At 48.3% G+C, this 20,004-nt stretch overlaps 1 protein-coding gene and 1 long non-coding RNA gene across 5 annotated transcripts in view; one reads left to right on the forward strand and one right to left on the reverse strand.

Moving 5' to 3' along the window:
- Positions 1–5,183: 5,183 nt before the first annotated feature.
- Positions 5,184–7,117, reverse strand: LOC122158656. The gene is made up of 2 exons (XR_006168272.1): positions 6,838–7,117; positions 5,184–5,985 (listed from the first exon to the last, which is right to left on the reverse strand). It is a non-coding gene; the product is annotated as an uncharacterized LOC122158656 (long non-coding RNA).
- Positions 7,118–7,340: 223 nt separating this feature from the next.
- Positions 7,341–20,004, forward strand: part of TCF20 (transcription factor 20) — a 115,693-nt gene continuing 103,029 nt past the window's right edge. For 3 of the 4 annotated variants that reach the window (XM_042815472.1, XM_042815477.1, XM_042815478.1), the window contains exons 1-2: positions 7,341–7,508; positions 16,153–16,263. The gene's annotated coding sequence lies outside the window, so the exon portion shown is untranslated. The remainder of the gene's footprint in view (positions 7,509–16,152; positions 16,264–20,004) is intronic. The other variant, XM_042815473.1, reaches the window with a different exon arrangement.

Below are 20,004 nucleotides of genomic sequence, written 5' to 3' on the forward strand. Positions count from 1 at the left end.
AGGCGGTGGGAAAGCTAAGAGAAATTACCCCTTTGTATTGACAGGATTTCAGGAAGTGGAGACGTTATCAAAATAAGCAGTGGTGCGAGGTGGAAAATGCACTGTTTTCTTGTAAAGGAGATGCCATATTAACACAGGGCCCTTTATCCTCTGTACCAAGAGTGAGCTTTTGGTCCTAACATGCAACCTCTCACTGTGATGATCCTCTGTGTACTGTCTTAGCTGGCACTGCTCTAAGGGGTGTTGGTGGCACTGAGGTCATGTAGTCCCTTCACAACACTTTCCAGCAAATCCTACTTTCAGAAGGCAAAAAGCTGAGTGCATACGAGTGGTTTGCTGTTTTCATCCTTTTTGGTAGAGAACAAACTCTTGCATGGCTGCTGTTTTATGGTATGAAATATACCAACCACGTTTTGCCTTTTATCTGTAGACAACAAAGAGCTTGTTGTGATAGGTGATTGAAACAAAATGCATTACCAAGGTGTTGTCCATTGTATTCACTTTCCATTGCTTTTGTCTTCCGATCATCTTCCTTTCCCTTCTCAGGGGTATCATTGACATTAAACATTTCTATGGCAAGTGTCTAAAGACATAGCTTGGGCTGAATCTTTTTACAAAAGAAGGCACTTACTTACCTACTTACTTACCTACTTACTCAAGTGGAATGGCTACTGCAGCTCTACTTGGACCCCTGTCCCACCCAGCAATACCCAAAGGGCCAAGGGCAGGGGTCCCATCTTCCTGCTGGGCGGTCTCTCGGCAGAGTCTGGTGTTTCTCCAGTTTTCAGCCATGCAAGGGCTGTGACCTCGTGTCAGGGATTTAGGGAAGGCGGTGAGTGAAGCCACCAGATGGTGCCCTAGGTCCTCTCTGCTCCCTCTCCTGTCCCCTGCCTGCCCACACGCCCCTGAAGGACCCCAGCCTCCCGAGGTGGGTGCCTAGAGCCACGCAGAGCCGCCCCAGCCACGGCTGCCTTTTGCCTGCATGGATGGTGCCTCTGGCCCCGCACAGCTTTGCACTGCAGCCCAAGTGCCACCAGCCCCTGAGAGGTGATGAAGTCAGGGCAGGCTTCCCTCCTTTGCACCCATGACATAAGTGCATCTCCTGGAGCTCCACTTTTCTTTCTGAAATATGTGGCTTGTGTTCCATAGCTCTTGACCACAAAAAGATTGGGATATACAGCTGGTAGGGCTAGGCGGGTCAGCTCCCCTGCTTTAAGCAGTCAGAATGTAATTGCCCAAATTGGAACAGCATGAACATGGAAAAGCTAACATATGGGCTTCTTCGAAACGTGTCTTTAGGTAAGCAGTCAGAACCTCTGTTTTCTATCCCATCTGAAAGACTGTTAGGCCTACAATTTGGGGCAAGGATTTCTGAGCACTCCCAGGGGTAATAATTGTACCCAAAATACCTGTACTGCAGTTGCGAGGGAATTAGCCTTGTAATGCCACCAGCAGTGCTTTATGCTGACACATGTCATTAAAATCAAAGATGTCAAGTATCCTTGCAAGGCTCGGTATGATATTTCAGCTTCATACACGAGGAAACAGAGACTCAGGAGGTTAAACGACTTTTCCAAAATTGCATAGGGTCAGAAGTAAAGTCAGGAGCAAAATTCCTACGTTCTTATTCAGATCAGGCTGTCAAGGTGAGAGCCTGTAGCTGGGTAAGCAGGAATTATTGAGCTCCTTTCAGTCTTATAAAGTATGGGGGAAAAATGTCTCTTGCTGGGTCTCCAGCATCCGTTTTGGCAGCATTCTTCTTTCATTGCTGGTTTCTTGTGCAGGTATTGATCAGGGCTCCCATTTGCCTGGCTGAGGTCTGCTCACAGAGGTCGCTGAGCTGCAGAAGTTACTGCTTTCTCTTATGGAGGTATCCACCATTTTGGCAATAAGGAGAGCTCATAAAAGCCAAATTACCATGGAAAGCCCAATTACTTATGCTGTAATTCCCCAAATAAATGTTTATGGAGGGGACGTGATGAGTTACTGCACATCCATCCCAGAAGGTCTTAACTGCTGAAGAATCTCCTGGGCTGGTGGAGAGGTCTTAGGGCAGGCAGAGCAAATAGCTGTGGCTCATCGCAGCACTCAGCTCAGGGAAGATGGGGAAGCCCTCAGCCAAGCTGTCCGGGAAGACAGAGGTGCAAGGAGAGGAGGTGTGATCATTCTGTGAATGGGAATGCTTGCCATTCTTTTGAATATTCGAAAGAAACCACAGCCGTGATGTGATGTAATTCCTGCTTGGTTGGGTTATTTATTCAAACAGGGCTGTGCTGTGTGAGCACGTGGGGAAGAGAAAGTAAAACTTAGCTCAGCTTTTGCTCCCTTGGGATTTCTGTAGGCTTTCAGACTCACTGAGGTCAAGGCAGGGTCTGAGCCTGGAGCGCAGCGGCTCTTCAGAACAGCTCTGTGCAGCCCTGCTCTGCTAGGCAGTGTGCGAAACGCAGGTGTGGGTTTTGGAGAAATCAGTTTAATAAGGGAGCTGTAGCTCTTTTCTCCCCCCCAATAGATTTAAAATAATCTCGCTGTCCATAAAAATCAGGTTAGCTATTTTGGGTTCATGTAGAGCTAAAATGAATGCAGCATCTCTCATTTCTAGTCATGATAAGTCACTAGATATCAATTCTTAATTGCTTGATTAATCTTGAATTTTCAGAGCTGACACTGCCTTTCCTACCTCCAGAGAAAAGCTACATATAAAAGAAAGAAGAAAACACTTTCCTCTTGATCAGAAACAAAAAACAAACACCAACCTCACAAGGTAAGTGCATGAAATGAGAGAGGTTTGTGGCGTGTTGTCCTGAGACAGCCATTAGGCAAAGTGTGAGTGAAGCAGCCAGAGGTCCCCGAGATACGGGGGTGGACTCATTTCATTGTATGCTTCAGCAGTTAATTACAGGACAACCTCAAATTAGTGCACTTGTGTTTGCTTGTGTGTGTTAGGCCATGGTATTCATTTTAATAAATGAGTAGAGAGGTTTCCTTCACGGAGATCATTACATTTCTACGTGTAGAAATGCTGTTTAAGGTCAACAAATACAGGAGATGATGCCTTTGTATGCTTTGTGTATGCTTGGACTGATAATTATCACTGCAGTGCCTCCCTAAGGGTGTTGTTAAAAAAATACAGACCCAGAAAGGAAAGGAAAGATGTTCAAACTCATTTTAGAACATTTATAACATTGTCTGGGCTTTTTTTTTTTTTTAAATCACTGTGTGTGTGGCACATTCAGGATGAACAGCACCTTGGTGCATCAGCCCTTGCTTGGCCACACTGTGCTGCAGGTCTCCTATTTTGTGGACAACGTGATATAAAGGTGGCATGGTGGCATGGGTGCAAGCTCGGACTGGCTTTCCTACTGTGTTAGAAAAGGAGGTACTTTGATCTCCTTGCTCTAATTAAGGAATAATAAAAGGCTCTGATTTTTTTATTAGTTTTTTCATCTCAATTAGCTGCCATCGATGGATGCTACAGACTTCTTGGAAGGGGTTGGTGCTGTCTGGGACAGCTTCTGAAAGGTCTGTGTGATCCAAGAAAATGTCATGACGACAACACTAAACAAAGGAGAGCTGTCATTGTTGTCATTACCGGATGATGAACCGGGGACACGTCCAGAAAATCACAGTGGTGTAAAGGAAATGTTGTGAGGATACAGTCACCCCTTAGATCCCTTTGAGTGCAGCACTCCCTCCATGGCTACCTGATGGAACCAAGCATGGTTCTTTTGGTCTACAGCAGTGCTGTAGAGAAAGTTTTTTCCATGTACAGGATCGAGACCACCTGCTCTGCAAATGTTGCAGTTAGCAAGCAGTTAGACAGTCAAAAGCGAGACATCCCCAAGGCACGCTGTCCCCATCTAATGCCTTCCCACAGTCACTGCTTCTTGATCGTCTTCCATGAATCGGGTGATGGGAGCTCCTCTGGGATGCTGTCATGCACATTTGCAGATTAAGACTTCCTTTGCTTAATTTCATTTACACTGATATCATTTACACTCCTTCAGACAACCCTAAGCAGTCTTTTTCGCTCCCTGGTGCTTCTGCACCCCTGAAGTTCGCATACACAATTCCCATGATGCTCTTCACAGTTGTTATTTGGCCAACCTACACACACTGTAATCCCTTCCAGCTTTTTTATCATTTTATGTTCTTTTTTTTTTATTTTTTATTTCCCTTCAAGTCGTTGACATCTAGCTTGTACTGAGCTGTCCAGATCTAAACATGTCTTCAAACTGTGGTCTCACTGCTATATTAAAAAATGGGACTATTGCCTATATCTCTGAGAAGAGGTCTCTGCCTTTACAACCCCAAATTAAATTAACTGCATGATTTTTGCTGCCATATAACATTGCAAAAACATATTAAATCTGCTGTCTGCTGTCTCCCTGAGGTCTTCTGGTATTTCTGCTTTCAGTACTTGAGCACAAATGATTCCTCTCTTCACCTCAGTTCCTGCCTTTCAGAAGCTCACATGTTGTACCTCTGCCTCTCAGACACATGGGATTGCTCAGAGTTCCTCTTTGAGGAACAATGGTGTGACTCCTTATGTAGGAGCTCTGTGTTTTCACATGAAATAGTTTATTTCCACTGTCTCCTCCAAGCTGTCCTATGACGGTCTGTTTCAATGCAATCAGTAGATACGTTACTCCTTTTGGTTTCCAGATATTCCTATTTATAGCTGTGTAGAGCACTGCCCTGTATGTTAATAATCAACCTCCAACTGCTGGAGCCTTAGGACCACAGGTTGAAACTCCTTTTCTGGAAGAAGAGAAATGCTCTGCTCTTTTTTCAGATGTTTCTGTCCCAGATGTCAAGAATACAGATCAGCTTTTCTTTGGATGGGTAAAACATATTTTAACATTCCTTTGTGCAAGAGGCATCATTCTATGGGTGCCTCAACACTCTGAAATTAACTTCCCTGGGAAAAAAAGTCTAGCACAGAAATTGCCATCGTCCTCTTTTTCCCTGGTATGAAACAGAGCAACAAGAATAGAGGAGAAAAAAAAAAAAACCCAAACCAAAACAACTCACAAAACCAAAACACTGCCCTGCACATCATTTTCTTCCTGGGGAGAGAACCAGACAAAGGAAACCAAGCCCCACGTGTGACAGATGTTACTTGGATCAGTTAATGTAGTCCTAGACCGTACTTGAATATTACGATTATGAAAACAGCATAAGAATCGATACACAAAATACATTTTATCATATTCTATTTCATAGATAAGAGAATCTGGAAGAATCAGTTGGAGAAGGCGAGACAGTGTTGTTGTTGTAGCTGTGATGGTCTGAAGATCCCAGGGAAGCCAGGTTTGTGGAGAAAGGTAATATCTTTTATTAGATTAGCTGATATGGCTGGAAAAAGCAAACAAGCTACTGGGTTCAGGGTCTCTTTATCAGATCTGACAGAAAGCAGCAAAATTCAGGCTAACTACAGGCTAGATGCAATTGCTCTTAGTTTAATCTAATTATATTAATCAATTTGACCACTTGAGAGAAAAAAAAAAAGGAACACCTATGGAGCACAGAGGCGTGTGAGCAGGAGTGAGTGACAAGCTGACGGCTCTCTGCTGGACCACAAGCAAAGACAGGGTCAAGGTTTATTTTCTGGAAGTCTTCTGCTGGTCTCCTTTGGGATAAGGACTGAGGGGCCTGGGTTGTTATTTTCCAGCACATTTTGCTAATGATGAGTATGTGTTCCTCTGCTTTATTGTCTGTCTGTATGCACCCGTTCTCAGATGGCAATTAGTTGGTTTCACTCACATGGCTTCTGTGGGGGTATCTCATTTGCCAGATGAAGTGATGAACTGTAGATTTGGGACAACTCTGTGCAGGAACAAAGAATTTCGGTGGTTTTGCTGTGGGAAGAAGGGCATTGATTATGCTGTCTGTGGAGCGGCGCTGGCATATTTCATGTTTGATGCTCTGGCGGGATCTGGTTCTATTTCATGTGTTTTCATCTGCAGATTTGCTTCCTGTAATGAGCTGGGAAAGGGAGAGGTGGAAGGTTAGGGGGAGAGGCAGTAAGGAAAAAAAAGTCTTTCAAATTGAGATAGTCATTTAAAAGATTAATTTACGTGTGGATTTTAGCATGGGGTATTATTGCTATGGGGTGCACGTGATCAAGGGAGCGGGAATGCTGTGTTAGAGACTCTAAACTAAAAGAGCAAAAAAATAAATTGCCAGAAAACTAATGTGGTCATAGACTTTGCCAGCCCTTCTAATGCTGGCTGCACTGTACAACCACCAAATGAACCTGATCCCTTGAAAAGTGATTGTCTAAAATTGGTCTTGTTGACATTGCATCTGCCTGGTAGTGGACATGCCTGCATGCTGCTGCTGTGCAGCAGCCTTGCAGGGCAGGAGCCTTCCCCTCAGATGGGCACACCAGTACCCACAGGGCCAGCCAAGCTCCTCGGTATGCTTTGGGTGGCTGCTGGGCACACACTAGCTTTGCTGAGGCAGTTTTAGGCCCTGTAGGTTGCTGGTTCATGGAGGCTTTGTTTCTGTGCCAGTTGTGATGCCACTGAAGCCAACGCTGGTGTAGGAGCAGTGGGGAGGCTGCTTCTCAGAATCACAGAATCACTAAGGGTAGAAAATACTGCTACGATCACTGAGTCCAATGGTCAGCCCAGCCCCACCATGCCCACTGGCCACGTCCACACAGTTCTTGAACACCTCCAGGCGTGGTGACTGCACCACCTCCCCGGGCAGCCTGTGCCACTGCAGCGCCGCTCTTTCTCAGAAGAGATTTTTCCTCATATCCAACCTGGTGCAATTTGAGGCTATACGCTCTCATCCTATCACTGTTATCTGGGAGCAGAGGCCGACCCTCACCTCGCTGCAACTTCCCTTCAGGTTGCAGAGAGCTCCCCTGAGCTCCTCTTCTCCAGCCTGAACAACGCCAGTCCCCTCAGCTGCTCCCCATCAGACTTGTGCTCCAACCCCTCACAGCTCTGGACGCACTCCAGGATCTCCACGTCTTTCTGGTAGTGAGGGGCCCAGAAGCGAACACGGCAGCGGAGGTGCGGCCTCACCGGTACAGAGGGCCGATCACCTCCCCGCTGCCGCTGACTTGAAAGCCCTGCGGACGGACAGCACCGTGCCGCACCGCTCCCTGCGGACCGGGCCCCGCCGTGGGTAGTCGCGGGGCGGGCCGTGCCGTGGGCAGCGCCGGGCGCCGCCGGATCCCGCCCCCGCGCCCCGCCGAGGAGCGCTCCCGCCCGCGGCTCCTCCTCCTCCACCGCCGCTCCGCCGGCAGCAGTCGGGCCTGACACCCGCGCCCGGCGGCGGGGCCTGGCCTGGGCGGGGGGCGGAAGGGAGAGAGGGGAGGAAGGGGGAAAAAAAAAAAAAAGCAAAAAAAAAAGCAAAAAAAAAGCAGCACCACCACAAGAGCCGACCCCCCCGGCGGGTCACATGACGTGACCGGATCTTGCCCGCTCCCCGCCGCGCAACAAAGAACCGGGAGCCCCGCGCCGCGATGGCACCGTGAGCGGCGGCCCCGCCAGGTGAGCGGCCGGTGGGCCGGCGGGCCGGGATACCTCTCCTGTGCACCCGCTGGAGGTGACTTTCTGTGCTCTGCCTCTTCGTGGGGATTTGCGCTGAGCGGCCCCAACCGCTGCGGGGGGACGTTGGAAGCCGATGGGTGGGCGCTGCGTGGGTGTCCGCGGTCACCCGGCGCGTGGTCCCTCGGCTGGCTGCCCCGCGCGTTCTGCTCTGAGCCAGCTGTGCGCCGCGCTTCCCAGCCCTGCCCGCCGTGACCTTTGGGGCCGAGCTTTGGGGTGATGCAGATTTTTGGCAGAGCACCGTCCGGGTCCGAAGTGCGATCCCTGTTCGGATCGCTGCCGGCAGGACCGTGGCTTGGACTTGCTGATAGCGGGTGACACGAGGGTGACACTGAAGTTTGAGGGCTGGACGCTGGGATGGTGGTATGGCCATAGCCGGCCGTCGGCAGCTTTCCATCCCGAATCTACCATCTGCATGGCGCGGTCGGAGGCTGGAGGTCGGGGCGGGGGCAGCCCAATGGGCCCACAGCCCTCTTTGTGTACATGGCATGGGATGGTGCTGCAAAGGGAGCAGCACTCGCCACGTTTTGTTGTTTTCAGTTTTCTTCTTGGTCTGTAACCCCCGCCACCACGATGCTGAAATAACACACTCCTGGGCATCACCAGCATCTTCTGCGCTTGCCAAGTGGCCGCCCAGCGGGGATTGAACGCCTCCAGGCCTGACTGTGTCCGACTGGGAGTGCCTGTGGGCTGGCGGCTCCCCTTGCACGCTTATCTTGGCTTGTGGGAACAGGGAAGGAACCGCAGCTGCTTCCAGGGGAAGGCTCTGGGTTGGCCACGCTGCTGTAAACCTGGATTCAAAATAAGTGAAACTGAGGGGTGAGGAGGAAAGAAGCAGGGCAGGACGTGTTGTGTGTGCCCCGGGGTCCAGAGCTGCATCAGGGCCCGGGTGGTGCACATCGGGTGGGCCCCGTTGGCAGGTAGTTTGTGCACATCTTCATGCAGATGGGCCTTGAGTTTGTTTATAATGAAAGCTATGAATCTTACTGAACAGTTAAAGCAGCAAGTGTTCCAAATTTGAGGCGAAGCAGAGTGCAGACAGTACTTATTTTTATTGCTCCTTTCTCCTCCAGCCTTTCTTTATCTGTAGCGCCTATCCTTAATTCCTTCCCTTCACAGCCATGGTGGGGAACCAAAGTGGATTTGTCAGTAGCCAGCTTGGTTTCTACTGATTAGTGCTGAAAATATGACTGTTCTTAATGTAACCAGCTGTGCCGAGAGGGCCTGGAACTGGGATGTGGCAGCATGCTTGGTGTGGGTCGTTAGTGGCCGTGGAAGACTAATGACGGGCTGACAACTTGTGTCCTCGAAAAATGAGGAGGAAAGGTTGGTTTCTCCCCTGGAGCAGACAGGAGGTTTGAAGTGAAGATTAGTGTGTCTGTCTGTTCCCTTGGGAAAAAAACACATGGCATATTTTTGAATCCGAGTCATCAGGTAGAATTTATTTCAAGTATTTTTAGGCTCTTACAGATTTGGTGCACTTTGACTGTATGAAACTGTTGGGTAGTCTTGCTAAGGTTTGCTCTATCTGGTCTCAGAAAGGCATTGAGAGCCTCTGGCTCTCAGGTCTGAGCAGAGCAGCAGTGCTTTGGAAGGGTAGGGGCACCAGCCGTGTAACAAATACGCTGTCTGCAGAGATGCTAAGGAGCGGCGCAAACCACCCAACCCCTCTCCATGCTGTTGCAAGCATGTGAGTGTGGGAGCAGGAAGGCATGGAACACTCTGCCTGCCCTGTGGGCTGCACAAACTACAGGGAAAGGGAGCATGCAAGGCTCCTGGCACCAGCCCAGTCGCCTGCCCTGTCCCTCTAAGCTCTGCTGCAGCAGAGGGGCAGCACAGAGTCTAATGTGTGATGTGACTGGTCTGCTCACGTCACTTTGGGGCAGTCACAGTGGGAATGCGTGGCTTCAGAGTGATTATTAGTGTCAGATGACTTGGCCAGGATTGTATAATGACACTGAGCAAGAGATAAAAGGTTTTATATCCCGTAAACTTGATTCTTACTCCAGGGTGATCTGCAAGGCTTTTGAAAACGTGTGGTTTGACGGCTTGCTGGTAGCTGCAAATAGGTGTAAACATAAATCACTTGAAACAAGTCTCTGAAAATAAGAACAAACATAGTGTAGACTATAGGCAGGAAAATGAAAAGAAGGGCTAATTACTATTTTTTTCTATTTTTTTTTTTTAATGATTTTTTCAATCCTGGGGATAGGGTTCTGGAAGTGACCCGGCAGCTCCTGCAATTTATTCATTTATTTAAAGAAGCTTTGTAGTTCACCTTGAAAACCACTTCCTGCCATATGGTTATATTGTTTCCCTATACCACATTTTTTGCTAATTATCGAGACCATTTGCTTTAAAATAGGTGTTTTTAATTTCACAGCCTTGTCTGCCTCTCCTGCTTGATCCTGCCCTGGAGTCAAGAGGCTGTGTCTGTTCGTTCTCCATGGCAACGGGTTGTGATTTACTTATTTCAATTTAATTAAAAAGCAGCTATCAAATTCTAGGCATCTTATATGTTCCTTGTATTAGAAAAATATCAGTGGCTTAGCCTCCACCAGCCTCGGAAATGATATTCTCAGCCTGAGCTGTTCATGCCTTCTGCAGTTTCTTCCTTTTGGAACAGTTTGGGAGAGGGAACGGTGCCGTGGCCTGGCTGGAGGTTTGAGGGGATGGGAGGCGTGGACATGGGAACCTGGGCCTGAAGGCCTGGGCAGGGAAACCTGTACGTGGGGCCTGGAGGGGGGAGCCTGGACTCTAGGGCCTGGATGGGGAGGCTTGGACTCCAGGGCCTTGGTGACAGCACTGGGTGCGAGTTCCAAGCACCCAAAAGGCTGCTGGTCCTCTCCTGCTGTCCTACAGCTGCTGGGATGTCACAGGCCACGCTGTGGAAACAGGGGTACCCCAGGCCTTGCATGGAAGGTGCAAATGGACCGTGGGCTCCATGTACTGGGCTCTCTGCAGAGGTTGCATCTCAGGAGCCATTTTGTGAGGTAGTGCTGGGCTGCAGTGGCAGGGCTGTGTGGACGGGGCGCAGACATCTGGACTTCCTGCAGTGAAGAGGCAGAAAATGGCGGCCCTGCTAGACATGGTGTGGTGTTTACCAGCTGTCCCTATGTGAGAGAGAGTGCAAGTTCAAATCCTTCATGTTGACTTTGTTTCTGTTGTTTTCTGATCCTTCTTGACGCCTATCTGTTCTTCGATGCATGTGTGATACAGCTTGGGTTTTCAAGCTGGTCACAGTAGAGAAGCCCCAGTGCCCTCTTGGGTTAAGTGTGCCTGGTATTTGTATGTAGGCTAGAAATGAGTTTAATCCTGAATTAGTTTTCCAGGGGCCGTGGCTATACAAAAACCAGTCTGTGTTGGTCATGGATAAGGAAACAAAGCTGCTGGCCAAAGCAGGGACAGTGCCAGGAGAGGACTTGCAGGGCAGATGGAGGAGTCCAGGAGCATGCGGATTTACTGACCCAGAGGTGATAGGTTTGGTAGTAAACTCAGGCTATGTGATAAGATAGTGCCAAAATTAACACTGCTTTGTCTCCAGCACCACCTTCCTGGTTCTTACAGGGTTGTTGTGCTGTGGTGTGTGACTCTGGGAGAGCTGGGCACGCTGGGCTGTGCAGCGCTTCTGAGCTGCAGGAACGCGCGGAGGAAGAAAAGTTGGCTGTGCATTTTTATTAAACCTGGAGGAGCAGTTAGCATCAGAAGAGTGCCTGCATATTTTATTTTCCTTCTCTTTAGTGGTTCTACTCCCCGTGCTTTTTCACAGGCGGTTATTTTAACGTCGGGCTCAGGTTCTCGCTCCTCTTGGCCCTGCCAAAGCCCGGGAGGCTGCGATAAAGCGTTGGACGCTCTCCTGGCTGGCAGATCTCCATTGACAAAATGATGTGTGTGGTTTTCAGCTGCAGATTCTTCATTCCTGGTGATCATGCACGAAGCTAATAAAAACAGAATAAAACAAAAAAGCAACAGCCCAGAGCAGTCTTTTGTTTGTTGCTGTATTTAAGCAGATACATTCACCAGATTTACATCCCACTGGTGACATCCTTAACCCTTTATTACTGGTTTTACTGGTGTGCAGGCACGATCTGTATTCTTTCAGTTTGTCTGTTCCTCTTCCTTATCCAGCTTTGAAGCAGACCTCTGTGGTATTAACTTCTATATATACTGTATCTTCATCTATAAAATAAAGGGAAGGTTTCATACAAGCAGCTGTGAAGTTGCATTTATTGTCTGTAAATTGCTTTTAGCGATTGAGCTGAGGAGGTGGAAGGAAAGAAAGACAGTGAAGTAAAATGGGTTTGATTTTTTTTTTTAATTTTTTTTTTTTTTTTAAATCGAAGAGAACTGCATTATTTGTTCATCTGATGTAGAGTTGATGGGAAGAGAAAAATGCTTTACCACATCCACCCTGAAACTAATTGTTAAATTTGTAATGGAAACAGACATTTCTGAGCACAGTGATGAAGGCAGCCATCTTGTTGGATAATAAGAGTCCAATTTAAAAAGAGAAACAATTATTATTGAAATCCTGCAGTACTGCTCATATTTTTGTCTGGTTTGGGTCTGTTCAGTTTGAATGTCAGCCTTTACCTTCATGGCTGCCTTCACTCCTGAGTTCAGGTGGATAGACCCTAATTATAGGTAAAACTTTATGCTTATTGGCAAACAAATCTATTGCTGGCTTTCTGGCTCAGCCCCATCTTTTGTGCTGGCACCACATTGTCACGTAGCTGAGGGTGGGTTCTGTTGCAGTCTGGCTGCTGGCTCTGTCCAGAAGGGGAGATTGAGCTGTGCTCTTGTGCCGCTCCGGTGTGCATGAGTTCAGCATGTGTAGCTTTTGGAAAATGGACTTGGTAAAAAATGTATGTGCATTTAAAGAAAAGAAAAAAAAAAAGCACAGCAAAAAAACATGAATAGTTTTCTCCCGGGATAGAGAACTGAACCTGCTCACCAGGTTCAGGCTAGTACCAGTGCTGCTGCACGGGAGGGGTGAGGTTTGTGTTGCCAGAAGTGAAAGGTGGGGAATGAAGGAAAGGTGGAAATGGGGCCCCCCTTTTTTGGCAGCGGTGAACTGTTAGTCTCCTTCAGCTGTAACGTGAAACCTCGCCCTCAGCCTTCATTCTCAACTCCCTCCCTTCCCCTCGCTCCTCTCATTCTTTCCCCAGGATCAGCTCATGTGTGCTTCCAGATGCTGATCCCATTTCCAAGCCGTCCTTTCAAAAGGGAAAGGGAAGAGGTTGAGTTTCACCACCTCGTCAGGAAGACAGCCTGTTGCTATTAGGGTATTTGCTAATAACTTGAGCCTGAGGATGTTAAATGGCTTAAGGAGCAGTAGCCTTATCTCTGCCTCAGGCAAGGACAGCTGTGGGCATTACCACATATGGGAATGGTGGCACGTGGGGCTGAGTTTGGTGCTGAGTTTGGACCGGGGGGTCCTCGAGGTTTGGAGTGAAGGACAAGAGCAGGGTGGTGTCTGGGTCACCCTTTGGTGGGAGTAGCAGCAGCACAGCATGCAGCCAAGATGCAGAGGTAGGGCAGCATACCAAACTCTTTGGCAAACGACCAAGGGACCTTGCTTCCACTGAATGGCATGAACGGCGTTTCAGCTTCGCTCTGCTTTTGTAGACCAGCGTCTCTGCCATTCCTTGCTGGTGGCAGGAAGAGGCACGTGTAGCCTGATGAGATGCGCGCCCACGTGTGCACTTAGCAGGGGCACGGCATGGGTCAGAGTGTGCATTTAGGAGATGGGATGGAGACGTCTCTTGGCCCTCAGTGATTGCTTTACAACTACTGGAGCAGATCCTGTGCTGCCTACTGAGTTTTATAAAGCACGGGGGTGAAGATGATGTCACCAGGGGGTTGTTTGCCAAAAGCAGCAGGGTGTGGGGAGCCTTTGTGTGCATGGGCTGACTGAGTGGCCATACCTGGTGGGAAGGGCAGGTGGCAATTGGTGTGCGGCACGAATTGGAGATGTTTGTGCAGCTGTTTTCAAATAACAGTAGGGAGAGGTGGGGGAATTTGCTCCAATTTGAGAGTTGTTAAGAGATGTTTATCCTTCTGCTCTTTTTTTTCTTTTTTAAACATTTAAGCTTAAATTCTTCTTGTTGGTATTTGAAGACATTATGGGAAGAGAGGGATTATTGTGGGGCTGCGTTGCTTTACAGGGTAAGATTATACACCGGGTGGCTGTTACAGTGGATTTCTGTTCCGGCAGTGGAGTGCATAAAGGAAAGAACTGGTGTATTGATATTAAATAATGGTGCCACTGGATATGCTGAGCACAAAGTGGCTTTGTTTTCAGGGATATGTTTTTATAAATCTGACACGCTTATAAGCCAGCTGCACTATTAAAGACAAAAGAAACACCCCCCGTTTATAAGAGAGGGGCAGGATAGAAAATGCTGTAAGTAATCTCAGAGAGAGGTATGGTTTTCCTCCATCCCCTGCACTTGTTTGCAGGCCTGGGGCAGGTGTTGGAAAAGGAGCTGCGTGGCCAGGGTCCATCCGGGAGCTGCTACTGCTTTGCCTGATGCTGTGGGCGTCAGTTGGGGGTCACATGCAGGTGCATGAGCTGCTGTTGGCTTCATCTCCTGTGCTGCTCAACCTGGCTCATGGTCTTGGGTGTTACTGGGGCCCTCTGCACAGCTGTGGTGCTTGCTCCGGTACGGGCAGGTGACGGCATTGCAGCTGGCTCCAGAAAATGTCCCATTTGCCTTGCAGAGGGCAAAGGAATGGAGGGAGGGCGCAGGGCCCTGTTTGGAGTCGCTGTGTCCTCAGGCTGGAAGTGCTGTTAGAGTTCATATGCTGGGCTGCAGTAATCACACAGCTCTGGGAGAGCAGGGGGAGGAGAGCATGTGAGGGTCACTTCCGACAGATTAGTGAAGGACGGGTATTGCGGTGCCAGCAGAAGACATCCTTCTGTGGAGGTTCCCAGCCAGGAAATACCTAAAAAAGCTCTCCCTGAGGGTGAGAGGAAAGCCCAATAGGTCTGTGTGGTAATTAATTGCCCAGATACCGCTGCAGGAGCAGCTTGCAGAAGGGAGTGGAGAGGGGGAAATGGGAATTTCCTGATTCTCGTAGCAAAGCTTTGACTGCAGAAGGAATTTCAGACACAATGAGTGGAAAGAAGAGCTAAGATTAATAGGTAGTCCCATCTTCTTTTGCACTTTCTGCTCCTGGATAGTGTTAGCTGAGCATTGGTTGAATCAGCACGGAGCATGCTTGGGAACTGAAAGCATTAAGCATAAAGAAGGAGTGAATCTGATTAGCTCTGCTCTTCGTGCATTAAGCAGAAAGACCGACTGGAACGTGATTGCAAACAGATAATAGCAGTGTGCTCATGCAGCACACCACGACCCAGCGCATGGGGTGATGGATCCAACCCTGTGATGGAGTTGTTCCTTGTAATTGAAGGCACTTGTTGTTCTGCTGAGGTTTCTGTCGCGTTTTCTCATTGCCCTGTTGTTTGCTGACTGCCATTTGGACTTGATGATCCCTGTGAGTCCATCCCAAGTCTGTGACAGCTCAGCCCTGCAGTGCGTGCCCTGCTGAGTGCTCCGTGTGCTGCCCATGGCTTCCCCAGCCCAAGGGCTGGCAGGAAGGGGCGCTGAGGCCAGAGAGCCCTTGCTATTTCTGCTGGCCCCTTGCTGCCTGCAGGTGACCAGATGCACTTTCCGATGGCCTCCAGCTGCGTGGATGGGTGGCTGCCAGCAGCACATGGTGCGGGTGGGAGGAGGAGGTGTTGATAGTCAGGAAAAATGCTCTGGGTAGCACAGAGGGTAATGAACATCTCCTCTCACCGCTCTCCCCATGCATCAAAGCGCACTCAAAAAAAAAAAAAAAAAGTGTTCATCTTTGACCCCCATTAATGGCTGGCTCGGGCTGTATGAGAGTTTTACGAGGCTGCTGCTGCTCCCACAGAGTTTAATTATTTAGTGTGTGAGGTAAAGGCTGGTGCCTGCTGAATCCCAGGGTTCAAGCCCTGCTGACCGGCCCGTGGGGTTGGTTACAGGCGCAGTGGGGCTGGGCGTGAAGCCGTGTGCTACAGGGATCCTGGTGGGACCCTGGGCTGCAGCCACACAGCCCCCAGCAGGGCTGAGCATGTCATCCTCTTGCCATCGCTGCTCTATGCAAGCTCTGTGCCCTGACCTTCAAGGGCTTGATGGCCTGAGAGAGCCCCAGCTGCTCTGCTGCTGCCTCCTCCTGCGTGCTGGATGTGCTCTTTTCTGCTCAGCATGGGCCTGTGCCCACCCTTGGGGTGTGCCGGCGGGCTTGATGCACTGTCCCCATTCACCCTGTTCTAGTTCTTCCCACTCCTCTGCCTCATCCCTTTCCTTTGCTGTGGGACTGATGTTCCGAGCTGTGTCGGGAGATGGGGTTGGGCTAAGGTGACAGAGGGAGGGTGGAGGGGTGGAAGGGGATTCCACTGGTAGATGGCACTTTGTGCCACCAACTTATTCTTTAATTTCTGATTATTATGGGCCTAGCTAAATCAGCTGGATCAGCTAGTCAAATGCCAGGTACGCTGTATCCTATCTCCATATTCTACTCTGTTTTTCTATTTTTTTTCCCTGAAAATTAATAGGATTCTGCCCATTGATGATTAAAACATCGCCTGGAGTTTGGGAATGGATCAGATGCGTCAGTCAAATGCTACCACATTGCACCCAAAGAGAGGAATGCCATCCAGCTGGGGGTAGGGTCTGCTTTTTCTTTCCCCCCGTTGGTGTGTAGACTTACTGAAAACCTTCCTGTTTTGGTTAATGCAAGAATTTGTACTAGAAAATACTAGCTTTCAAAATGGATTACTTTATTGTTTGAGGAATTGCCTGCTTTCTTCTCTTTTTGGTATGGAGCTATGTTGTGCTTGTTATATTCAAAATGTTATTAATAAGCTTGAGTCTTTGTGGGGTTTTGGCAAAGAAAACGTTTCAGTAACTATTTCAAGTATTTGGGGAGGGAATTTTGCTGTTTTAAATGCAAAATGAATTTATTCTTGATTGCTAAAAAAGACAAAAAATCATTGAAGTTGTTTTCTGAAATGTCAAAGTTCCGTTCATTTATCTCAGTTCTGGAAATCAATGTGAAATGGACCAAACTTGCAACAGGGGAGAAGAGGAAAAATGATCAGTAGGAAGCCACCTTTTTTTATATAAATACTGCTTTACAGGTTTTTGGCTGCTGCGGCAGCAGGTATAGCACGAAACCTGGAAGGAGATAAAAGGTCTGGGAGAACGCAAAGCCGGAGCCTCGCGCTCTTCCAGCGCAGGTTGCTGCCCGAAGTGGCTTTTTGGCTGCCAGCCATGTGCTAGTGCCCATTATCCCGGCTGGCGCGGGCTCGGCTGCCTCAGCAGAGTAGCTGCAGAGACAAAACACGGCTCCAGCTCTCAGAAGCAGGGTGGGCTTTCCAGGTTGGGGAGGAGACACGTGTGAGGGTTTGCATCTGGAAAAAATGCTGCTCCCGTGGTGCTCGCTTCAAATCCAGAGTTGCTGATGTTTCACGTTGCTTTCCCGTTCTCGTTGAAATTGCTTTATGCCTTGGAAAGGAAGGGTCTTAAAACTGAGGGTTTCGATGGAGCTTGCTGCAGAGTGATTCTTTTCTCCTCGGTATGCAAGCTTCCTGAATGAATGATTTTGAAGTGAAGTAATATTCCCCTGCAGGGCCTGCCTCTCTCAAGTCTTTAGACTGTCACAGCAACAGCACGACTACTAGTGCAATATTAATAATTTATGTGTGTCCCTCATTTTGGACCGTTGTCAGTCATTTCAGCCTCGGCAGGCTGGGAGAGATGAGAAAAGCACATCTACGCTTTGCTGCGATTCTCTCTGCATATCTTCTCCGGGTAGGCAAAGGCTTTCAGTCTCCAGAGAGCATCTATCTGGAACCTTTTAGCAGTGCTAAATTTACAGAAATAATACCAGAAAATAGCCTGTCGGTGTCTCGTTTCAGCGATCTCTGTGCACAGCTGTACTGCTTACATTGGACTCTGCAGCAAGGGTGGTTCAGATGGTGGTGAGCTCTGCCTGCCTGTAGAAGGTGAGGGAGGGGTGAGCCCTTTGTGGGTCCCTCCTGGGCGATGGGCCCAGACAGGTTTTACTTCTGTGCTGCAAGCAGCTTTCTTCAGAATTGAGCTTTGTGCCCTTGATTTTCTCTCCCTCAGCCTGTTTTCAGAAGGAGGGAGATAGATGGTCAGAAGGTTTGTGCAGTGCCAAGGTGTTCTTTCTTGCTTGAGGTAAGAAGCAGAGGCTCTGAACGCAGTGAAAACAGCTCTTCAGAAATAAGGCTGATGGAGGGATGTCACTGGAGAACTCAGCTGGTTTACGTACAGAGTGTTGGTGCGCCTGTGCTTGTGCTGAATTCTGGAGCTTGGCTTTGCAATGGTCCACAGGAAGCTTCTCCTTCACATCCCGTTGGAAGCACCATGCTGTGTTGCTTTGAAGGTGCAGTGAGCATGAACTGGTTGGCATGTTTCAGAAGTACGTTTGCAGGTACCGAGCAGCTTGAGCCAGAGCAGCCCACGCGGAGTGATATGTAGTGAGGGTCAGTCCTTGGCAAGGAATGACAGCTCTAGCTCTGATCTGCTGCTGGTGATCCAAGGTGGTTCAGTGCAGAGAATGGGGGTTTCTTTACAAGGAGAGTGGTTAGGCCCTGGAACGGGCTGCCCAGGGAGGTTGTGGATGCCCCGTCCTTGGACGTGTTTAAGGCCAGGTTGGACGGGGTCCTGGGCAACCTGATCTGAATGTGTGTTTGGTGGCCCTGCTAGGCAGGGGGGTTGGAACTACATGATCCTTGAGGTCCCTTCCAACCCGGGTGATTCTGTGATTCTGTGATTCGTGCTGTTGGCAATACGTGGATGGATGGGTGAACGGGTGGATGGACAGGACTTTCTAGTAGAGAATGTTCTGCAGAGAATTTGAGTTGTATTTGAAGCCTGACAGTTTGGCTGTTGAAAGACAGATTTCTAGAATAATTGTTTTGGGGGAAATTAATGTTTCTTTAAAACTGGATTACATTGTTTCAAATTCTGTTTTTGAACATCTTGGCTTGGAAGAAGAGTTGGCTCAAAAATTGCTGCATGTGTGCAGAAGGATCTGCAGAAAGATTAATGGATAAGAAGAAACTTGGTCTAATTGTTTTGTGTTGCATTCATTAAAGTATTTTCATTTGAGATTTGATTTTTTTTTTTTTTTTTTGCCATGATTTGTACCTTTGTAGCTCAAGGCACAAATCCTCTCAGATTCTCTGTATTGTTAAGTCTTCCTGAGAGCTTGTATGTGCAGTTTGAAGGGGAGGGGGGAAGATGTAACTAAGTTAAGATTTCTTGAACCTAAATTATAAATGTAAATCCCAGATTCAGTTGGCTTGACTGCTGGTGAATGGTTATAGCTCACAAAGCAACTGAGGTGCCATCTTGGACTTCAGATTGCTTGGTTGCAGCAGTGAGAATTGTTTTTCTTTTGCAGCTGATAAGGGGCTGGAGCCTTACTCCTGAGCCTACACGTGTGCACTTCATTAAATATACACATGCATTTGTAACAAAGGACTTCCTGCAAAGCAGCGCTGATTTCTTCTGCAAAACAGAAAGGATTGGGAAGCTGAATGGAAGACTCTTTCTTTTTTTTTCTTTTTTTTTCTCCTCCTCTTTACAAGAAGTTACTTTAAATAGGAGCCGTTCAGCAGGTTGCAACCAGAATTCTATAATAAGATCTCCGTTCGCTCTCCCTACTTTTTCACATGCAAAGTTGTGGCGGTAATTATATGACAGCTGCCCTCTTGGCTGACATGCAGCAGATTGAACTGGGGATCTCCAGAGCTAAAAGTGTGAGCTGCTACTCTGTGAGCTAGAGCTCCATAGCTGGAGGCTGTGATGATCTATATCCTTCATGACTGAGCATAGAAGGGAGCTGCAAAAAGCATTCGCTGAGTTATGGTGAATACATGGTACTCCCAGGGTGTACTGAACCTTTCTTTGAGTGGTTTGTGATAATTGTACAAACCGTTGTCAACTTCGGGGCGCTTTAAAATGACACTCCATTTTGAAGCCTTTCTACTTTAAATTAAATGACTTTGCTATAGCACGTTAGTCAGGCTCAGGCGTTTGCTGCTGTGCGTGTGCCTTGTGCTGAGTGCAGGAGACCCTGATATTGTAGAGGTTCTTGAGCACTAATGCAACATAAATAATTGCTAACGATTCTGAGCGCAACGTGAACAAATCCACAGCTCTGGTGGCGTTGAAACAAGTTCACCTTTGCGCCTCACCGTAACAATGCGTTTGCCATAGATGGCACAGTGGGAGCTTTGTCAAAACAAAGGAAAGGAAAAGCTGGAATTGATGGAATCTTTCCTGTTCCCCGAGGACCAGGAAAACCCGAGCAGTGCCAAAGTGTGTCAAGCTGAGGAAAAATCAATGGAAGCAGAACCATATGGAGCTCCACA

The sequence above is a fragment of the Centrocercus urophasianus genome, unplaced genomic scaffold (assembly GCF_019232065.1).
Source record: "Centrocercus urophasianus isolate 14NV4802_14NV808 unplaced genomic scaffold, USGS_Curo_1.0 seq_15, whole genome shotgun sequence".
Classification (NCBI taxonomy): Eukaryota; Metazoa; Chordata; class Aves; order Galliformes; family Phasianidae; genus Centrocercus; species Centrocercus urophasianus.